The 17,768-nt window shown below is 35.5% G+C and overlaps 1 protein-coding gene across 4 annotated transcripts in view; it reads right to left on the bottom strand.

The window, feature by feature from the left end:
• The window catches only part of LOC105212636 (GTP-binding protein Di-Ras2-like), a 61,775-nt gene extending 46,208 nt beyond the window's left edge, over positions 1–15,567 (bottom strand). The window contains exons 1-2 of one of the 4 annotated variants that reach the window (XM_054234271.1): positions 14,942–15,567; positions 2,681–2,726 (exon numbers count right to left, since the gene is read on the bottom strand). The gene's annotated coding sequence lies outside the window, so the exon portion shown is untranslated. Of the gene's footprint in view, positions 1–2,680; positions 2,727–3,621; positions 3,730–14,941 lie in introns of those variants that run through there. The other 3 variants (XM_054234269.1, XM_054234272.1, XM_054234270.1) reach the window with 3 other exon arrangements.
• Positions 15,568–17,768: the final 2,201 nt, after the last annotated feature.

Here is a 17,768-nt window from a genome sequence, read left to right as displayed (position 1 = left end):
ATTCCGATTGCCATCACGTTAGCGTTGAAAATACCTGAGTCATCGTTGTGGTAAGGCAAATTCCATAAATAAACTCGAGTGTTGCCAGCCAGCAGCTCAAATTATGCGTGATAACAAAAACTAATAAACGTATTTGTTAGTATGAGTGTATATTCATTCTCAGGGAAAGCATTCCTGTGTTCGATCTGCCACATTGCTGCCCAGTCACCGCGTTCGAACTCAACACAACTATTTAATACATATTTATGCGCACGTAATTGTTCGACCCTGCTACCGCACACCTGCCAACGAGGACGGCGGTAACTTAGAAAACTATACAAAAATAAAAAAGGCAACAGAAAACGACAGTATAGTGACACTCTCTCTTTGCTAAATCCAGTCAGGAATTCACTATATCCCGCCCACCAGGCGGCTTTGCTGCATAGTTTCTGAACTGACAAACACACAAGCTCCTCTTCCACTAATGTTTAATTAAATGTCACTGTGTAGCTTAGTAATTGCTACAATGCCTCTGTACGCCCGTATTAAGTTCTCAACTTCACTGAGCTGCAAAATCCTTCGTCATCCATATGCATATTTTAGTATGAATACTGACAGCACACTATCTGTGGCATAAGCGCACCTCTCTCTCTGCGCGGCTACTTAATTTTGTTTATCTTTCTGGAATTAACGGGAAAATATGTGAATATAGCAAAATAAAGTAGCGAGGTCAAAGTTCACGTGATTATTCTTTAGTTTTGCACAGGGATGTCACTATAGATTACGCGTCATGAGCCAATTTCCCTTTAATTTAATTTCTTGGTAAAAGAGAGGTTGATTGCATTTTCAGGTGGCTGAATTAATATAGTCAACCTTCAAAAATCCACACTACAAATCATTGTCTTAGGTTATTACTTTATAGTCTTGCTAAGCCAGTTAGATCTTGTGAGGGTTTCCAACCTAATCTCTGCCAAATTAAGTCTCGAAAGTATTATTATTTGACACTTGGCAATGAAAACAAACGATTGCAAATGAGTTCTTCAACACTCTGATATGTTTCAACTTTATAAGCACGCGTGTGCAATTTTTCGACGTTAAATTTTGGAGAATTAACGGTGGAGTTCAAATCCAGATGTCTGTCTGTCCGTCCGTCTGTGCAAGCTGTAACTTGAGTAAAAATTAAGCTATCTTGATGAAACTTGGCACACTTGTTTCTTGGCACCATAGGAAAATTGCTTTCGATGATGGGCAAAATCGGATCCCTGCCATGGCCACAAATTGGTGAAAAACGAAAACACAAAGTGCCATAAATAAAGCTATGGAAAGAAAATTTTGTACAAAGGATCGCACTATGAAGGGGCATATTTGGATATAATTTTTTTTTTAGAAGTGGGCGTGGCCCAGCCCCCTACTAAGTTTTTTGTACATATCTCGTAAATTACTTCAGCTATATCAACCAAGCTTTCTAGAATAGTTTCTTTTAGGTACTACCTCATATAATCCAAATCGGATTATAACCACGCCCTCCTCCCATACAAAGGTTATGTTGAAAACTACTAAAGATGCTTTAATTCAGTAAGGGAAAACACCAGAAATCTTAAATTTCATTATAAAGAAGGTACGGAAGGGCTCCACCCAAATTGCTATACAAAATTTCCTATATACCAGAACTTTGAAGTCGATCTAATTAGTTTTCTTTACAATATGTAAAGTAAGATATCGGAACAGAACTTGGCATAAATACTGCTTTTATAGTGTGACAGCCCCTATCTAAAAATCGCCGAAAGTGGACCATAAGTTTTCAAGGCCACTATATATCGTACATGAGGACCTCGGTGCTTCTAACCTAATATTAGGGTTTTCAACTTTCAATGGACTTTATACCATATATATGACGAATATGTGGGTCAAATTGTGTATTATAAAATAAATAAATTGCGAGAGTTTAAAATTTTCGGTCACAACCGAACTTAGTCCTTCCTTACTTGTTTCTTATAGTTTCATTATATCATCAGATATCAGATACATATGTATGTATATGTGAAGCAATGTTACATGGCATGTGAGCAACACTGGCGATGAAATACCTGCAAGCAGCCGAATTAAACGGCGGCCGCCAACACCGACTACCGGTGAACTTGTTGTCTGGCAACTGATGCCGCTGCTGACTAAGCTCTTTCAGAGCGAAATGCAAATGAGGAATGTCTTCAGCGTTCGCTTTTCAATGCAATCAACGTCATCTAGCCACGCTGAAAGTATAACGACGCACCAGTAAGCAAAAGTTCATCGCTGAAAACATACATTACACTTGCCTCAACTATTTATATACATATGTCTGTACAGGTGGCGCTGACGTTGATAAATAACTTCATTTATGATAATGACATGGTTTACTTTCGCTTACACTTTGATTTCCCGTGTCTGTGTCACGCCTCAAACCCAAATATATGCGGCATACATATGGAGATATGCTTCTGCTTAGACAATTTCATTTTGCTACTGCATTTTCTTCTTGCTGCCACTCGCATAGCGTTCTTTGTGTGGTGTTGTGGAAGCATCGAAGTGCCGGTGGAGAGAATGCTCTCCTCTAATGCTATTCTAATTAGAAATTGTAATGTTCATGTTTTCATAATATTCACGTAAAATCACGAAGCTTTCTTGGCGACTTCAACTTTAAAAAAGAGTTATACGTTAAACTCACCATTACTTAGCGTATGCAACGCAGTGACTGTATTGACAAAATTGAGCTGAAACAAGATATAGAAAATTTAATTTATAAATAGTTTTCTTTAAATAAATAGCCAAGAAAAGATTAATAGTGAGTGAGATCTTATTACAAAGCATATAATACAACCCTATATAGAAGTAATATACAAAACGCTTCAAGTCGGTTTTAATTTTCCCAAATAACTACATTCGAATGGAGTTTAGGTAGATAGGTAAGAGTGCAGCCTTTCCGGGCTCGATTATCGTTAGATAGGGCCGGACATTCACAAAGAAAGTGAAAGACCGTTTCCTTTTGCCCTTATAGTTATCCACTCTTAAGTCTGGTACAACCTTTTTTCATTGGATATAGGACCATAAAATACGTATTATTGCAACAGAAACCATTAAAAGAGGAATTCAAGGGTCGTTGTTAAATTTAGCGGTTAAAATTTAGCGTCGAATGCTTAAATCAGAATTTCCATTGTAATCTGAAAAATTGGGCTCACTTTGCGCACGGCTGAGTGGCCACTCAGTCAACTTATGGTTCGATGAGACGACCGCTCCGGCTTTAAAAAAACATTTCAAAAGTTATAAGTTTTTACACACGCTCCCATACATGTGTATGTACTTCACGTTTCTTGCGTGGGTTCATTTAAAAAGGTAAAATGAAGAAAATTTGAGCATGAAATTATATTTTATTTGTAATGAGCTAAATCTTGATTACGACCTCTAGTCTTTGTCTTTCAGTTTTCGAATTTTTGATATCGGCACATTAGTTTTTGAGCTTATTCATTACAAACATACAAATAAATCTTTCCTCTTTATAATAGTAGTATAGATAATTCGGTGTACAATTTTGAAGATCTAATTATATTAAAATTATAAGCAGAAACTCTTTCAACATCTCTCTGTTGAGCCATCAATCACTACACTTACCTTACCGTCAGGCGCTCTTAGTGAGCATGATCACGGTACTTAGTTCAAGCATAAACGAAATTAATTTCTTTTAAATGTTGATTATGCAAGCAATCTTATTGTTGTTGGCGTTGTTGATGATGTCTGTGATTAGCTTAACGATGCTGTTGACAGCCATTGAACAGATGAGATCACAAAACAATTTCACACACACACAATTCCAGGCATAATCGAAATGTGATAAGTGGAAGCCACGAAATGGCCCACAGGTGGAAATGTGACAGACAAACAAAGCAAATAGCACAGTAAAATGGCAAATTTACAATCGAAGCGGCATAAATAAACATAACAAAAGGAGAGCAGGTGCGTAGAGAAAATTGAAGTGGATCACAAACACTGAGCCACACGCAACTACTAATTTTTATGAATCTGTAATGTATCTACTGAGCAAGTAGTAAATGAGTTGTAGGGGGTCGGTGCCTTCACCAAAGCGTTGTTAGTGGAGTAAGCCAAAACAGCAGCGGAGACTGCGTTGACCGCCTTGTCAATCCTGCGTGTCTTGCTTGTGCTATAAACGACAGCTGGTCATGCCACTGTGTGTGTTCACCTTCTGTCGCTAAAGTCATGCCGCGTCATTTAGAGAGTTGTTCCTTTTTCTGCTATTTTATTCTAATTCAAGAGTTCAGCGACTTTCCTATCCACACACTCGCCCTCACAGCAGTCGTGAAGTGTTTTTATCTGTAAATTGCAGAAGCCACGAAGAAAAACGAATTACTGAAGTAAATTGCAATTTATATTTACAATGCGTAAGCTCAGGTGTGGGTCTTCAAACTGTTTATAGACGTTAAAAAAACTGTTAAGTTATAATACGAATTATGCTTTTTAATATTGGCTACAGTTTATATGTTTAAATCAAGGAACGTGTGAGAGAGAGTGATATGTCCCCGATCAAGCAAACCTTATAACTATTCTGAAGCAACTCAATGACATTACGAAAAAAGTTAAAAGCCAACTAACACAAAAAAATCAAATAAATTTATATTGAAATTGAATATTTTGCCTTCCGAGAACAAACTGAAAACTAAATCAATTTCTAATTTTCGTTATACGATGTCACAATCTTTCAATCGCACGAATTCCTACTCTCAAATTATGTGTGTGCACTTGGCGACTCTTCTTTCAGAATTCAGACAAATAAAACGGCGAAATGAATGGGTGACAATTATTGCCAGCTCTTGCTCTTCAAAATGATACAAGGCAACAAACGTTGAGGCTTTCAGTTATCAATGCTTGTATGCTTCTTAGAAATATGTTTTATACAGAACCATGACTAAATTAGCAGTAATTGGGATTTTGTGTTTAGATTAAAATTCGCAGAACATACGAGTACATTACAAAACTAACTGAGCTTCATGGCACATGTTTTTTATGAAGAAAAATAATCTGGTTTAATTTTGTGATTGCGAAAATTTAATTCCAGAAATTCCATAATTACAGAAATTACTTAAACAAAACTTTTGTGAAAACACAGTAAATCAGGAAGAAAAAAAGAATAAAAGATTCTAATAAAATAATCTTGAATATTCAACAAAAAAACCGTTGAAAAATGTTGCCTACATTTCAGCGCGTAGTATAGGCAACATTTCTGTGAAATTAATAGAATACACATTGATTTTGTTATAAAACACTTTAATCGAAATAAAGTCTTCGATACGTCTTTAGGACTCGTGTTCGTCAGCGAATAATAGAAAATGCCACAAATTGGCACTCAGAGTATGTCTACTCATCTTGATATATAGTATGTACATATGTGGGGTATTTTTAAATAATATTCAACTGTTTATTATAATTTATAAACCTTCACAAGCTATCTCATTTGCTCTTTCTATCCATCACTGCTCATACAGCCCCTTGTAGCCGACCACCAACCGCTGCATTCACTCGAGTATTTAGGACTAATTTGAATTTCACATATATCACTTGACGGGTAAAATGTATTCTCGGTCGCATACAGTTAAATTTTAACGCTGCGGCTTGAAAGGTGCTGAAATCACTGTTTTGCTGGCGTTAAATAAATTTATTCAGCACTTGACCTTCGTGGGAGTGAGCTTATTTCTCTGAAACATATTTTTTATTTCAGTTTCAGCTTGTTCCATACATTTGTATAGACAAATATGCGAAAAATAAATACACACATACATCTCATTCGCAATATCGTGAAATTCAATCAAACCAATCATAATTTATCAAAGAAATCAAGAGCGAATGAGTTACTTAAGGTAAGGAATCTGAGTCAGATGGATTACAGATTTAAAGAACCACAGAACGCTCTCAGAAATAGTGAAAGTAAATCTGAACAAACAAATATTATCGGAAAACCTCGATTTTTTAAAAGATCGGCAATGTAAAAATTAAAATAATAATAATTTTAGAAATATAAAAGTTCTTGGGATACATCGAATGAATCTTATTAAGATCGAACTTAGTATATATGATATAGTAAACGTATTTGTTGAAATTGAACGATGAATACAAAAACTGTAATCGAAATATTAGAAGAAACAGTGAACGAGGTCAAAGCACAAAATCTGAACGAAATAAATATAAACATCGAGGAATAATTGTTAATTAAATGCATTACAAAAATGCTGAAGTACGATTAAATTATTTTTTACAGTTTTTCGATTTGTTAAAAAATATGTTTATGTTTTAAGCCTGCAAAAAAATCCGGTAGGCCCACTACGGTCGACAACTGACTGGTATCAAATTTGAATAACCACCCGGTCAATATAAATTAGCATAATTTGCGACAATGATTTTCGTAAGCCAACAGAGTTCCTGCGTGCTCGGCCAGCGATGCTTGATTAGAAAGTTTATACAAGGTACATACATGCAGTGAAATTGGTTTGAAGTTAGTGATTTGACACAAAGTATGCGACCATTTACATATGCACATACATAACTAACATGAATATATAAGTACATATATAGAAATATGTACATATATTTATATATTGTTAAAAATAAAATAGTAGTCAAACATAGCAAAAAATTGAAGCGGTAATCTTCCGCTTCTGGGTCATTGGTCCTCAAGGGCAGGTACATACATATGAATAACAACAAACGGCATTGGCGGTGCAACAAAGTGTACACAAGTACAATTACAAAATTACGAAAAAAATAGTAAAAGGAAAAAATTGGAAATTTTTGAAATGAAAATAAAAATTCTCTTATATATGTACAATGCTGCTACTTAATTTGCCGCAGTCAATATTTTTGCATTATTCGTATTGTTGGCGTTGTTGTATTTGTTGCTTTCACTTTCTAGCCATATTAATACAGTCGAGAGAATCCATTGTATTGTCGACAGTTTGCCAATTTATTGTTGTATTTCTTCTACAATTTAATTTTTTCCTATTTATTGTGCTTTTCCTAGTTTTTCCGTCCCTATTTCGCTTTCCTTCTGATTTTCGTTTGTATTTTCGCATCAAGCGGATGACTGAGCAACTCATTTGTCCCTTAAGCCATTTATTTTGCACACAAAAGCATTAAAAGGCGAATGGTGGTTTTACAACAAAAAATTCGTGAAAGAAAAGAGTAAAAAAAAAAAACACAAAATTGAAAGCATTATATAAGCAGCACAAAATGCAAGTTTAATTTGCAACAATATTGTCCTAATTTTTTTAATTGCTTTTAGCGACTGTCCAGAAGAGACTAATGTCAGGAACAGTCTAATTGACTTATTTAGAAGAATAAAAAATAATCATTGTTTGTAGAATGCTGTAAAGTTGACAATTGAATAAAAATGTGTATCCGTTTCGTTGGTTGTATTTTTCAAACAGTGATTACATACCGAAAATTTACTGAAAATCTTTAATATAGTCATATTTAAAGTGGAGTTGCCACTAGCGAATGTTAACCATTTATCACTTAGCAATCGACATACATACTATTAGCCTGTTAGTGGAGCTATTGAAGCTAATTATTTTCAAAAATTTGGAGAAAGCATTACTTTTTCGTACAACAACAACAACTCAATAGCTGTTAGGCATAAAATGCATTGTATGTGTTGGACAAGGAGAGGCGGCAAAACAACCATTTTGGGCTTAACATATATATTAATAAATAACAACAATAAAAATACAAATACACGTGCGTGCATGTGTACATGAAAGCATTTGCTGCAAAATTAATGTATGTTCAACAAGTAAGGAAAAGCTATGTGCGGGTGCAACCGAACATTTTATACTCTCGCAATTCATTTCTATATTTTTATTAACATAACACACAATTTGACTTACATATTCGGTATATATATAATATAAAGTCCATTGAAAGTTGGAAACCCCTAATATTAGGTATATGGGACCCGATTTAACCATTTCTGGTACAGAGACACACTTTTATAAGAAAAAGATTCCCCCTGAATTAAATTCAGATATCTGAGAGATTTACCGATATTTTCGGTGAAAAATTACCCGAAGGCACGGAGTTCTTCATATTCGGTATCCGGGGCATTGAAAAGTTATAGTCCGATTTCAACAATTTCTTCACAAGTGATGCCACAGATCATATACTCTATGGGCGCTACGTATGTGTATTTGTTCAAAGTTTTATTTCGCTATCTTCATTGGTTCCTTATGTACATATATGTATATTATAAAGTGAAGGAATCAGATGGAATTCAAAATTGAGTTATATGGGAAGTTGTCGTTGTCGATTTCATCCATTTCCCCCATGTGTCATCAGAGTGTCGAAAAATATTATTTACCGAATTTCATTGAAATATGTCGAGTAGTTCCTGAGATATGGTTTTTGACCCATAAGTGGGCGATGTCAGACCCATTTTTCGTTTTGTAAAAAATCTGAGTGCAGCTTCTTTCTGCTGTTCCTTCTGTAAAAATTAGTGTTTCTGACGTTTTTCGTTAGTGAGATAATCCACTTTAAGTAATTTTCAACCTAACATTTGTAGGGGTGGTGGGCATGGTTATTATCAGATTTCAACTATTTTCATGGTGTATGGTGGGGTACATAGGGGAACCAACTGCAGAAAGTTTGTTTTATATAGCTTTATTAGTTTGTGAGATATATAAAAAACACCTATTTGAGTGCGGGGCCATGTCCACTTCTCCAAAAAAGTTACATCCAAATATGGCCTTTACGGAAAGACGGACATACATCCGGATTTCAAATCTACTCGTCAGTCTGATCATTTTGGTATATATAACCCTATATCTAACTCGTTTAGTTTTGGGTGTTACAAACAACCGGTATGTGAACAAAACTCTTTTAGCAACACTTTGTAGCGAGAGTATAATAAAAAATTTTGTTGCCAACAGCAGTAAATCTTCCACAGCTTTGATGGGAAGTCAAGCATTAGCTGGGCAGTGTTAGAAATTCAATAATGTGCGGAGGAAAATATTGAAAACCACTAAGAATTTAATATCTAAATATTTTCAGTTTATTGATTCATAAAAACAAATTATGATTAAATTTGGTACCAAATTCATTAGAATTTCACCAATAGAATTTCATTATATTTCATGAAGAACTGCATACATAATAATAACCAATACGAAATTGGACACGCAAAAAAAAAAAATGTCGAGCTAAGAATACAAATATTAACACGGCACATATTGTGGTATGTACTTAAACATGTATATGGACGTGAGTAGTGGCTAACTTTAAGGCTTTAAGATGTAAACACCAGGAAATACGTAGCAAATTCAAAAAATTTTGCAGAATCAACATTTTTTTATTATTGAGTGAGAATTCATCAAACAAATCAACTTAATTGTGTCAAAAGTGGTTTACTTTACAAAGTCAAACATTTTATCTGAAGAAGATCGTGTCAATGTTATCGACAATGAAACCACGTGTATTATCTCGACAACCCCCCAAAAGCAAGTGAGTTTATTATAAATGTTTTAAGCATTTCGGAGATTAAATCCAATGTACCCTATTATATAAGAAAATTCTGGTTTTGTTGTTGCAGCACCCATAATTGCTAAGCCTAACAAATCATGAAAGAAAGACTCTCATATAATACCGAAATTCATAAGTTTTAAGCAAAATCTTTGCTAATGTGCACTTTGCATATGCTTCAACTGCAAAACGAAAGTTAGTCAACAGCTCTGACCAGTGAGTGATGCGTCAGCTGTTTGGCACGTGCAGCCGTGGAAAGTTGCCAAAAATTTTGTCAACAAATTGTCGTCAACATTAGAAAAATTGTCTATTCATATTTGTTTGCTACGAAGAGCGCACTAAAACAAATTTGTTCGCATTTGTATAAATGAAAGCGAAAGTTTCTTGTGACGCGTAAGTTGGAGGTCACGAGGCCTTTTGTTCTCGAAAAATATTTTTCAACAGCATTGAATGATGCTTGGCAGTGAAGGTTGGTTACTTGTTTGATGTTTTATTACAGCCAAATAAATCTGAGCTGTTGCAATAACACTTGTGGCAAACGATTTTGGAGCAAATAGATAAACGAGGCAGCTCTCTGACCTATTTGAAAACTTTTCTTTCCGACAATTCCTTTTATTGCGGTCACTTATAACCAAAATTTTAGTTTCAGCACAGTAATTTGTACTGAGTGGTCTAGCGATGACCATCAACCAAACTCTGTGCTAACGATTAATTTGTTTGATAATGTCGTACATCATGCCGTCAACAGTCTTCTCATCTTCATCATCTCTATTAAGCAGGGTTGCCTTTTCCTATTTGCTCTTTCGTTGTCAATTAGTTCAATTATTTGCCTATTGTTCGCTTTCGTGATTTCGCTGCCAAATTCACTAAGTCGTTACTTTATCAAGGGAAAAGACAAATTCATTTTGCCAATTTACACTCATTCAACACTCGGCTCGGCACTCATGCGCTTTAACTGTTTTTAATTATGGCATGCCATTTTTTGATTTGGTAGGGGATCAAAAATTTTACTCTTTATTTATTTTGATTCGCCTTTTCACCTTTCATTCACAGTTTTTTGTGACTTGACTGACCTTTAATTTGCTTCGAAATACACGCTGTTTTTGTTTAGGGTGCTATTTTCGGTTGAAGAACTTTGCTTCTTCTTTCAAGTCTGCCTAACGCCCTTTTCTATTGTTTAGAAATTTGTTTGTAGCCAATAGAGACTATTCAATACGAACCTTTACATAAGCAGCTTTAATTATGTTCAAGTCTACATGGATTTTTAATAGCTGATTTTTAGGTTTTAATTGTAATTTCAGTGAAAAACACAAGAATTCCTTGGAATTTGACCAATCTGACAATAGACAGACAAAATTATTCTAATTACATATTATTACAGTTAATGAATAGCCCCCAAATAAAACTGATAAAAAACACTTTAAAGAAAGGTTTGTGTATACTAAGTGACCATAGTTTGATATAAACCATAGTGATAGATCCGCCCTACTGATTGAGGTTAAGCATCCATTCTATCTATCGCCATGTAGAACCAATGGGGAAACTTTGCCAGCCATAAGCAATGTGTCTGATATGCATTGAGAAGAGCAACAATTCGCGAAGACTTCCACATCCAGAACAGAGAACTAAGTATAGTATAATATGAACTAATAAAATGGCAATGTTTCTTGCTGTTACTGACTTGGAGGGTAGATAGCTTGGTTATGTAAGTGATATTTTTATACTCTCGCAACAAAGTTGCTAAAGAGAGTATTACAGTTTTGTTCATATTACCGTTGTTTGTGTCACCTAGAAATAAAAGAGTTAGATATGGGGTTATAATATATAAATGATCAGGATGACGAGTGAAGTTGAAATCCGGATGTCTGTCCGGGAAAGCGATAACTTGAGTAAAAATTGAGATATCTTAATGAAACACATATTCCTTAGCATTCCTTATTGAAAATGGGCGAAATCGGTCCATTTCCACGCCCAGAAAATTGCGAAAACCGAATACATATAAAGAGCTATAACTAAGCCAGAAATTAAGCTATTTAAATAAGGATCGCACTATGAAGTGGCATATGTGGATGTAATTTTTTTGGGGAAGTGGGCGTGGTCCCGCCCCCGCCCCCGGCTAAGTTTTTTTTATATATCTCGTAAACTACTGAAGCATTATCAAGGAAACTTTCCTTACTTGTTAATTATTATTTTTGTATTATACATGCGCTACATTTCCCCCCAAAAAATCGAACTAAAATCTATTAAACTATATTTAGGTCTAAATAGATGAAACAAAGCACTCTCAGGGGTCGGATAAATATTTTCTCTTATGATACTTTCTCATGTGAACTCTTTTTTGTTAAACGATTTATTGCCAATTTGATAAGCACACAAGAATTCCACATTTGTAAATATTTACAAAAAAATAATAAATTTAATTGAAAGCAAGATAGTGGATAACTATTTCAGTGCTCTTTATGTGATGAAATACACATACTATAAATAAGTAAATAACTACCATCGATTCACACATATACATATTTATATATATATATATATATAAATTTTATGTATATATGTATATATGCAGGTACATTATGTACGTAAGATCAGCTGTCTTTTCTTCAATGTTTGGTTATATTTTACACTTCGTTGAGTGGAAAATTAAATGCATTTCTCGAAAGCTGCATGCTGCTTGTGACGAAACACCGAACTGATTACAAACTCAAACTCACATGCAGACACGTGGTTAAGAGCGCTGTGAATAAAGAAGCTGTTGCTTTTGGCAGCAAATTAAGCGTCGTCAGCAAAAACTTAGAATAAGGTGAAATGCAGCTCCTCGCCAACTGGGCTGTCTAGTGCAAGCAATAACCGGCACAACGTATCAGCCATAAACTGGAAGCAAAAGCACAAATATACGTTCATATATGTATATATGCAAGCAAGTCCATAAGTGGCCACATGCTCCTGAGTTCATCTTAACCCCTTTAAGTGACTGCTGACTGCACATAAGTTGAGCAGCATTTGCATGAAACGCCCACATGTGGTTATACGCTGCTCAGTTAATTTCAGCTCAGTTCAGTTCGCCTCGACTGGGCTTGGCGGTGACTACAACGAACTGCGGCTCATTGAAGTGGAAGAATACATGTTTGATGCTTCCTACAACAAAGCGAAGACGGCGACGGGTTAAAGGCGTTCAACAACAGTCCACAAGCAACTATTTTTATGGGTCAAAAGTGTGCAAACTGCAGAAGTTCACTGTAATCATAAAATGTGCTCTCTCTCTCTTCTGCACAGTTTGATTTACTGCCAGTTCATTGTAAACTTTAAACCACTTTCTTTCCTATATGACTTTTAAACATTTTAAGAGGTAACTCCATAATTAAAATATATCCAGTGTGTCTTTTATGCATAATTAGCACTTCAACATACCTATGTACAGTACGAGTATATGTCAAATCGGGTCAACACTCAGCACTCAGCGCAAATGCAAAGTCTCCAATATTTCCTTAGGCGCAGATCTTCATCAATATATGCATCTTCACAGCATTTGCATAATTCACTACACAGCGGTGTACACGGCGTATATGTGACATAGAGAGAAAAAGAGCTTGCGTATACGCCACGTCTGTATGTATGTTTGATAAACAAACAAGCAAAACACATATGTATATGCAATATATAAATAGGCGAAGTGAGCGTGACAGCATAGCATATTTAAGGCATGTTTGTCCGCCTGAACACGTTTACTTGCTCGGACAGTGTTCGCAGCAGTGTTGCTTTGCAATGCAAATTGAAATCCTTGCATTATGTAAGAGTAGCCATTAGTTGACCACCTAGGAGCTCTACACAATGAGAAATGCATACAGCGTTTTAATACACGTGTAAACATGAATCCTGATGCCGTAACATAAATGAAAAGCAGACAGTGCCGCGTGTTAGCAGTCCGTTTATTAAAGTGAAATACTTAATTTGTGCAATCAAACCTTGCGGGCAATCCACAGGGGACAGACAGTAGCCTGCCTTCAATAAAGTGCTGGCATTTCATCGGCAAAATGTCAACAGTCTGTCAACAAAAACGGTGCCACTACCCGCGCAATTTTGAACTGGTCTTACGGGGCTTGCCATTTTTTCAACGACCTGAACCATTGAGTTCTCGGCGTCTCTCTACTTTGTTCTTTCTTCTCCCACATTTTCTGCGTTTATGTCCTTTTGTTTGTTCAGCTTATGTGAGTGTTTGTCTGCACAGCACAGATCCATCTTAATTTATCCACATAAATGGCTACACATTAGCAGTAGTCCAGTCTCTGCAGTGGGGCTCACAAATTGATTTGAAGTGCTCCATTGAACTTTGTCGTAGCAGCAACTGAAGTGGGCTGCTTTTACGCAATTGAATGTGTATGTGCGTGTGCATGAATGGAATTTCAAGTGAAGGCATATTCTCAATATGATGAATTTAAGAGCATTCAAGTGCTTTTCAAAGCATTTGCTTTCAAGCCTGCTGCTCCGTAAAGAGATCCCCCATTGCCATATTCAGCAAAATTCGCCAATCAATTGCCACAATACGCACTGCCAGCGCACTCGGTAAGGGGGAAAGTGAGTTTTTATTTTTTGTTTGGAATATTTGTTGCTTGGCTAGACCTTTTTTCCGTAAAATTAAATGCTCGTTAAATAAAAATGAAATGAGTTTCCGTAAATTTTTTTACGAGTATTAGGTGGGAGTTTAAAATTTTGAAATAGTCGGGTTTAATATGTGAAATATGTGTAACCTAACTTTTTAACATCTTCTTTGTAAATTTTCTACTGCCGTTAAAGTTAGGTTATATATGAATTATATCAGTCTAGTGGAGTAATACCAGTTGTTTGGTCGATTTCCCTCTATCCAATATGAATTCCGTTTACCTCAATAAACATCACAAATAATGATGTTTGTGAATATTCATAAATATTATGATTTTAAATGTTATAATAAAAAAAATTTTCTTACCTCAAATCCACGTTAGCATATGTCACAGCCCCAAAATTACGAGCAGGCCATGTAAACAGCCACAAAATAATGTTAATCTCAGTTGTACCCAATTTAAATTCATAAACTCAATATTACTTTGAGCCAATAAAACTAGGGCGATAAACAAAAGTGTCCACACGCAATCAAAACAATAATGTAGGCAAGGCTGCCCTGTAGGAAAAGGTAGGGAGACAAAGCACTACTTTGGAACTATAGATAATATGTACATTCAAATATACTGAAATACCCAACTTGCGATATGATTGCTAAAAGGAGAATCAAACATTTTTGGAAACTTTGCCGACAGCTTATATATTATACACATATCTAGTTCTTCTTACGATTTGAGTGAATTTAATTTGCAATGCTGGACAATACAAAATATGCACGACAATCTGGAGAATAGAAAAATAATTTACTTACCAAACGGATGATTGAGCGACGAATGATGATAATAATATAAATAGAGGAGCGCGAAAGAAGAGAAAACCTCAACGCTTACAATGATATGCGGCTTTGCGTTGTGCGAATACGCTTGGCAGGAGCTTGTGACTAGCAAGGATATGGTGACGTTTAGCAGCAGAGCAAACACATTTGCGTGCGTGTGTTAAGCCAAAAATATTTCTTATACACATAAACACACTTTCATTTATTTATTTGTACAAATGACGGTGTGTGGCCTCTATGTGGCGACGTATGCACAGATATTTAAGTTGCAATAAAATTTCAATTGTTAAAGTCGCGATGAGCTTGTTGTGTAATTTTATGCAATTTTTCTTTCCAATTTTGTATTGTAAAATTTTATCACACATTTCATGTCTTATTATTCAATAAATCTCCGCGCTCAATTTTCACACACACACACTACACTTGCGCTTCTAATAAAGTAAACGCTTACCAGCGATTTAATAAATTTATTCAGGCACTATCCTTTACAAATTCAAGCACATCACCATTGCAAGTGTGATCGCCATAAGAGCTGTAAGAGCGTAGACAAAGCCCTACCAATCGCAGTAAAGCTGGCGATACGCTGTTTAATGGTCCGCTGTGGGGGAGACGCACAACTGTAATACTAAACAAGTAAAGAAGGGCTAAGTTCGGGTGCAACCGAACATTTTATACTCTCGCAATTTATTGAAGCAATTTTATGAAGATAACACACAAATTTACCCATAAAATCGGCATAAAGTTTAATAGAATAACGAAAATCATCATATATGTGGGCTGAGGTAATTCCTGAACCGATTTCATTCATTTTCACCAGCAAGGTACTCTATATCCAAGACGATACGCTCACTTAATTTTGCTCAGATATCTCACATATTCACCAATACATATATGCGGAATAAAGCCCACCGTATTTTTGAAAAACCTATAATTAGGTATATGGGAGCTAGGAGATGTTATGACCCGCTATTAATAATTTTTGGAACACAGACACACTATTAGAAGAAAATAATTTCCTCTGAATTACATTAAATTATCTGAGACATTACCCACATTTTCGGTTAAAATTTACCCTTAGGCGCTGAGGTCAACATGTTCGATATCTAGGGCCTTGAAAAGTTATAGTTCGTTTTCGAAATTTTTTTCACAAGTGCAGCTAGAGATGATATGCACTATTTGTGAAAAATTTTATTCCGTTATCTTCATAGGCTCCTTATGTATACATTATAAAGTGAAGGAATCAGATGGAATTCAAATCTTTTATCCGTGTTATCAGGGTGTTAAGAAAATATTATATACCGAATTTCATTCGAATCGGTCGAGAAGTTCCTGAGGCATGGTTTTTGACCCATAAGTGGGCGATGCCACACCCATTTACCATTTTGTAAAAAAAAAATTGAGTGCAGCTTCCTTCTGCTATTTCTTCTGTAAACTTTAGTGTTTCTGACTTTAGTGTTTTGTTAGTGAGTTAACCCACTTTTAGAAATTTTCAACCTAACCCTTGTATGGGAGGTGGGCGTGGTTATTACCCGATTTCAACTATTTTCATGGTGTGTGGTGGGGTGCTTAAGAGCACCGACTGCAGAAAGTTGGGTTTATATAGCTTCATTGAATACACACATGGTGGGGGTTGAGCAGAAAAAAATAGAGGGTAAATATTTGGAAATAATATCTATATTTAATGCCAGATAATACCTTAAATCGTTCATAGGACTAGCTATTTACATTTAATTTTCCGTAATAATAAAATTATTTCTTGCAATTTCTGTTTGGTCAAAATAGTATAAGAAAAACAAAGTCTCAGAACCTGAGCCCTTTGAATATCAAAGCGAAACTTACAGAATTTCGCTGCTTAGATCAGCCCTAAAATCATCTCTTGGAAATTGCATCTTACTGTACAGTGAAAGCCCCTCCTTTTGAAAATAGTAACTGAGCTGCATGATTGTGATACTATTCTCAAAAACAACTTTTTGTAAAATATATTTGTATAATACTAAATTCTTACACTCAGTCGTGAAAACAAAAGTAATCTTCAGTGATAAAGTGATTGAAGTCGCTGTCTTCTTCTAGATATAATTAAAATCACCTCTACTGAGTATAGCTCTCCAAACCACATTTTATTTTATTATATATATATATTCTACATTTTACAGAATAAAATTTTGTTTTGAATTCTTAGTAACTCTAAGTTTTTCACAAACTCAGCAACTTTAAAATATATTTCTTTAACGTATTCCTACCATGAAAAATGCACCTTTCATTCCCTTCGGCTACAATTTTAAACTAATTAACTCTGCAACGCCAATGCAAATATACACCAGGTTTGCATGCCAATGGACTTTCGCTTACACGCGATTATATGTACGTTATAAAATGTTTTGGGTCAAACGGAATTATTTGCCATGTCCGGTAAACTCGCTAAATATCCGCTCGTGCGGTTGCCCATATGCACTTTATGCTTTCATGTGAACGGCACTTTACCTTAAATATAGGCAACAGAGGGGTCGACGAGAATAAATAATAGCAAGCAGCAAGTAAATGGTGCCGCCCAGCAGCCTGTGTGACATATGCCCATCACTTTCAAACACCTACACACAAAACATATATGTGTGTCACACAATATGGCACGCTTGCCAACACAAATACTACGGAGTATAGCTAAGTGCGGCCAAGTGGGTCGTGTGGCAGCGCTCAACACTCTCACTTACAGCCATGAACCCAGACACACACACACAAAACAAACGCGTAAATTATAGACGGAGCAAGTTCAACTCTTTGTAAGCGCCACTCGACTGCCCATTCT

This window comes from Zeugodacus cucurbitae, chromosome 6 (assembly GCF_028554725.1).
Source record: "Zeugodacus cucurbitae isolate PBARC_wt_2022May chromosome 6, idZeuCucr1.2, whole genome shotgun sequence".
NCBI lineage: Eukaryota > Metazoa > Arthropoda > Insecta > Diptera > Tephritidae > Zeugodacus > Zeugodacus cucurbitae.
Note: the sequence above shows the minus strand (reverse complement) of the source record. Positions and strands in the feature narration are given on the sequence as shown.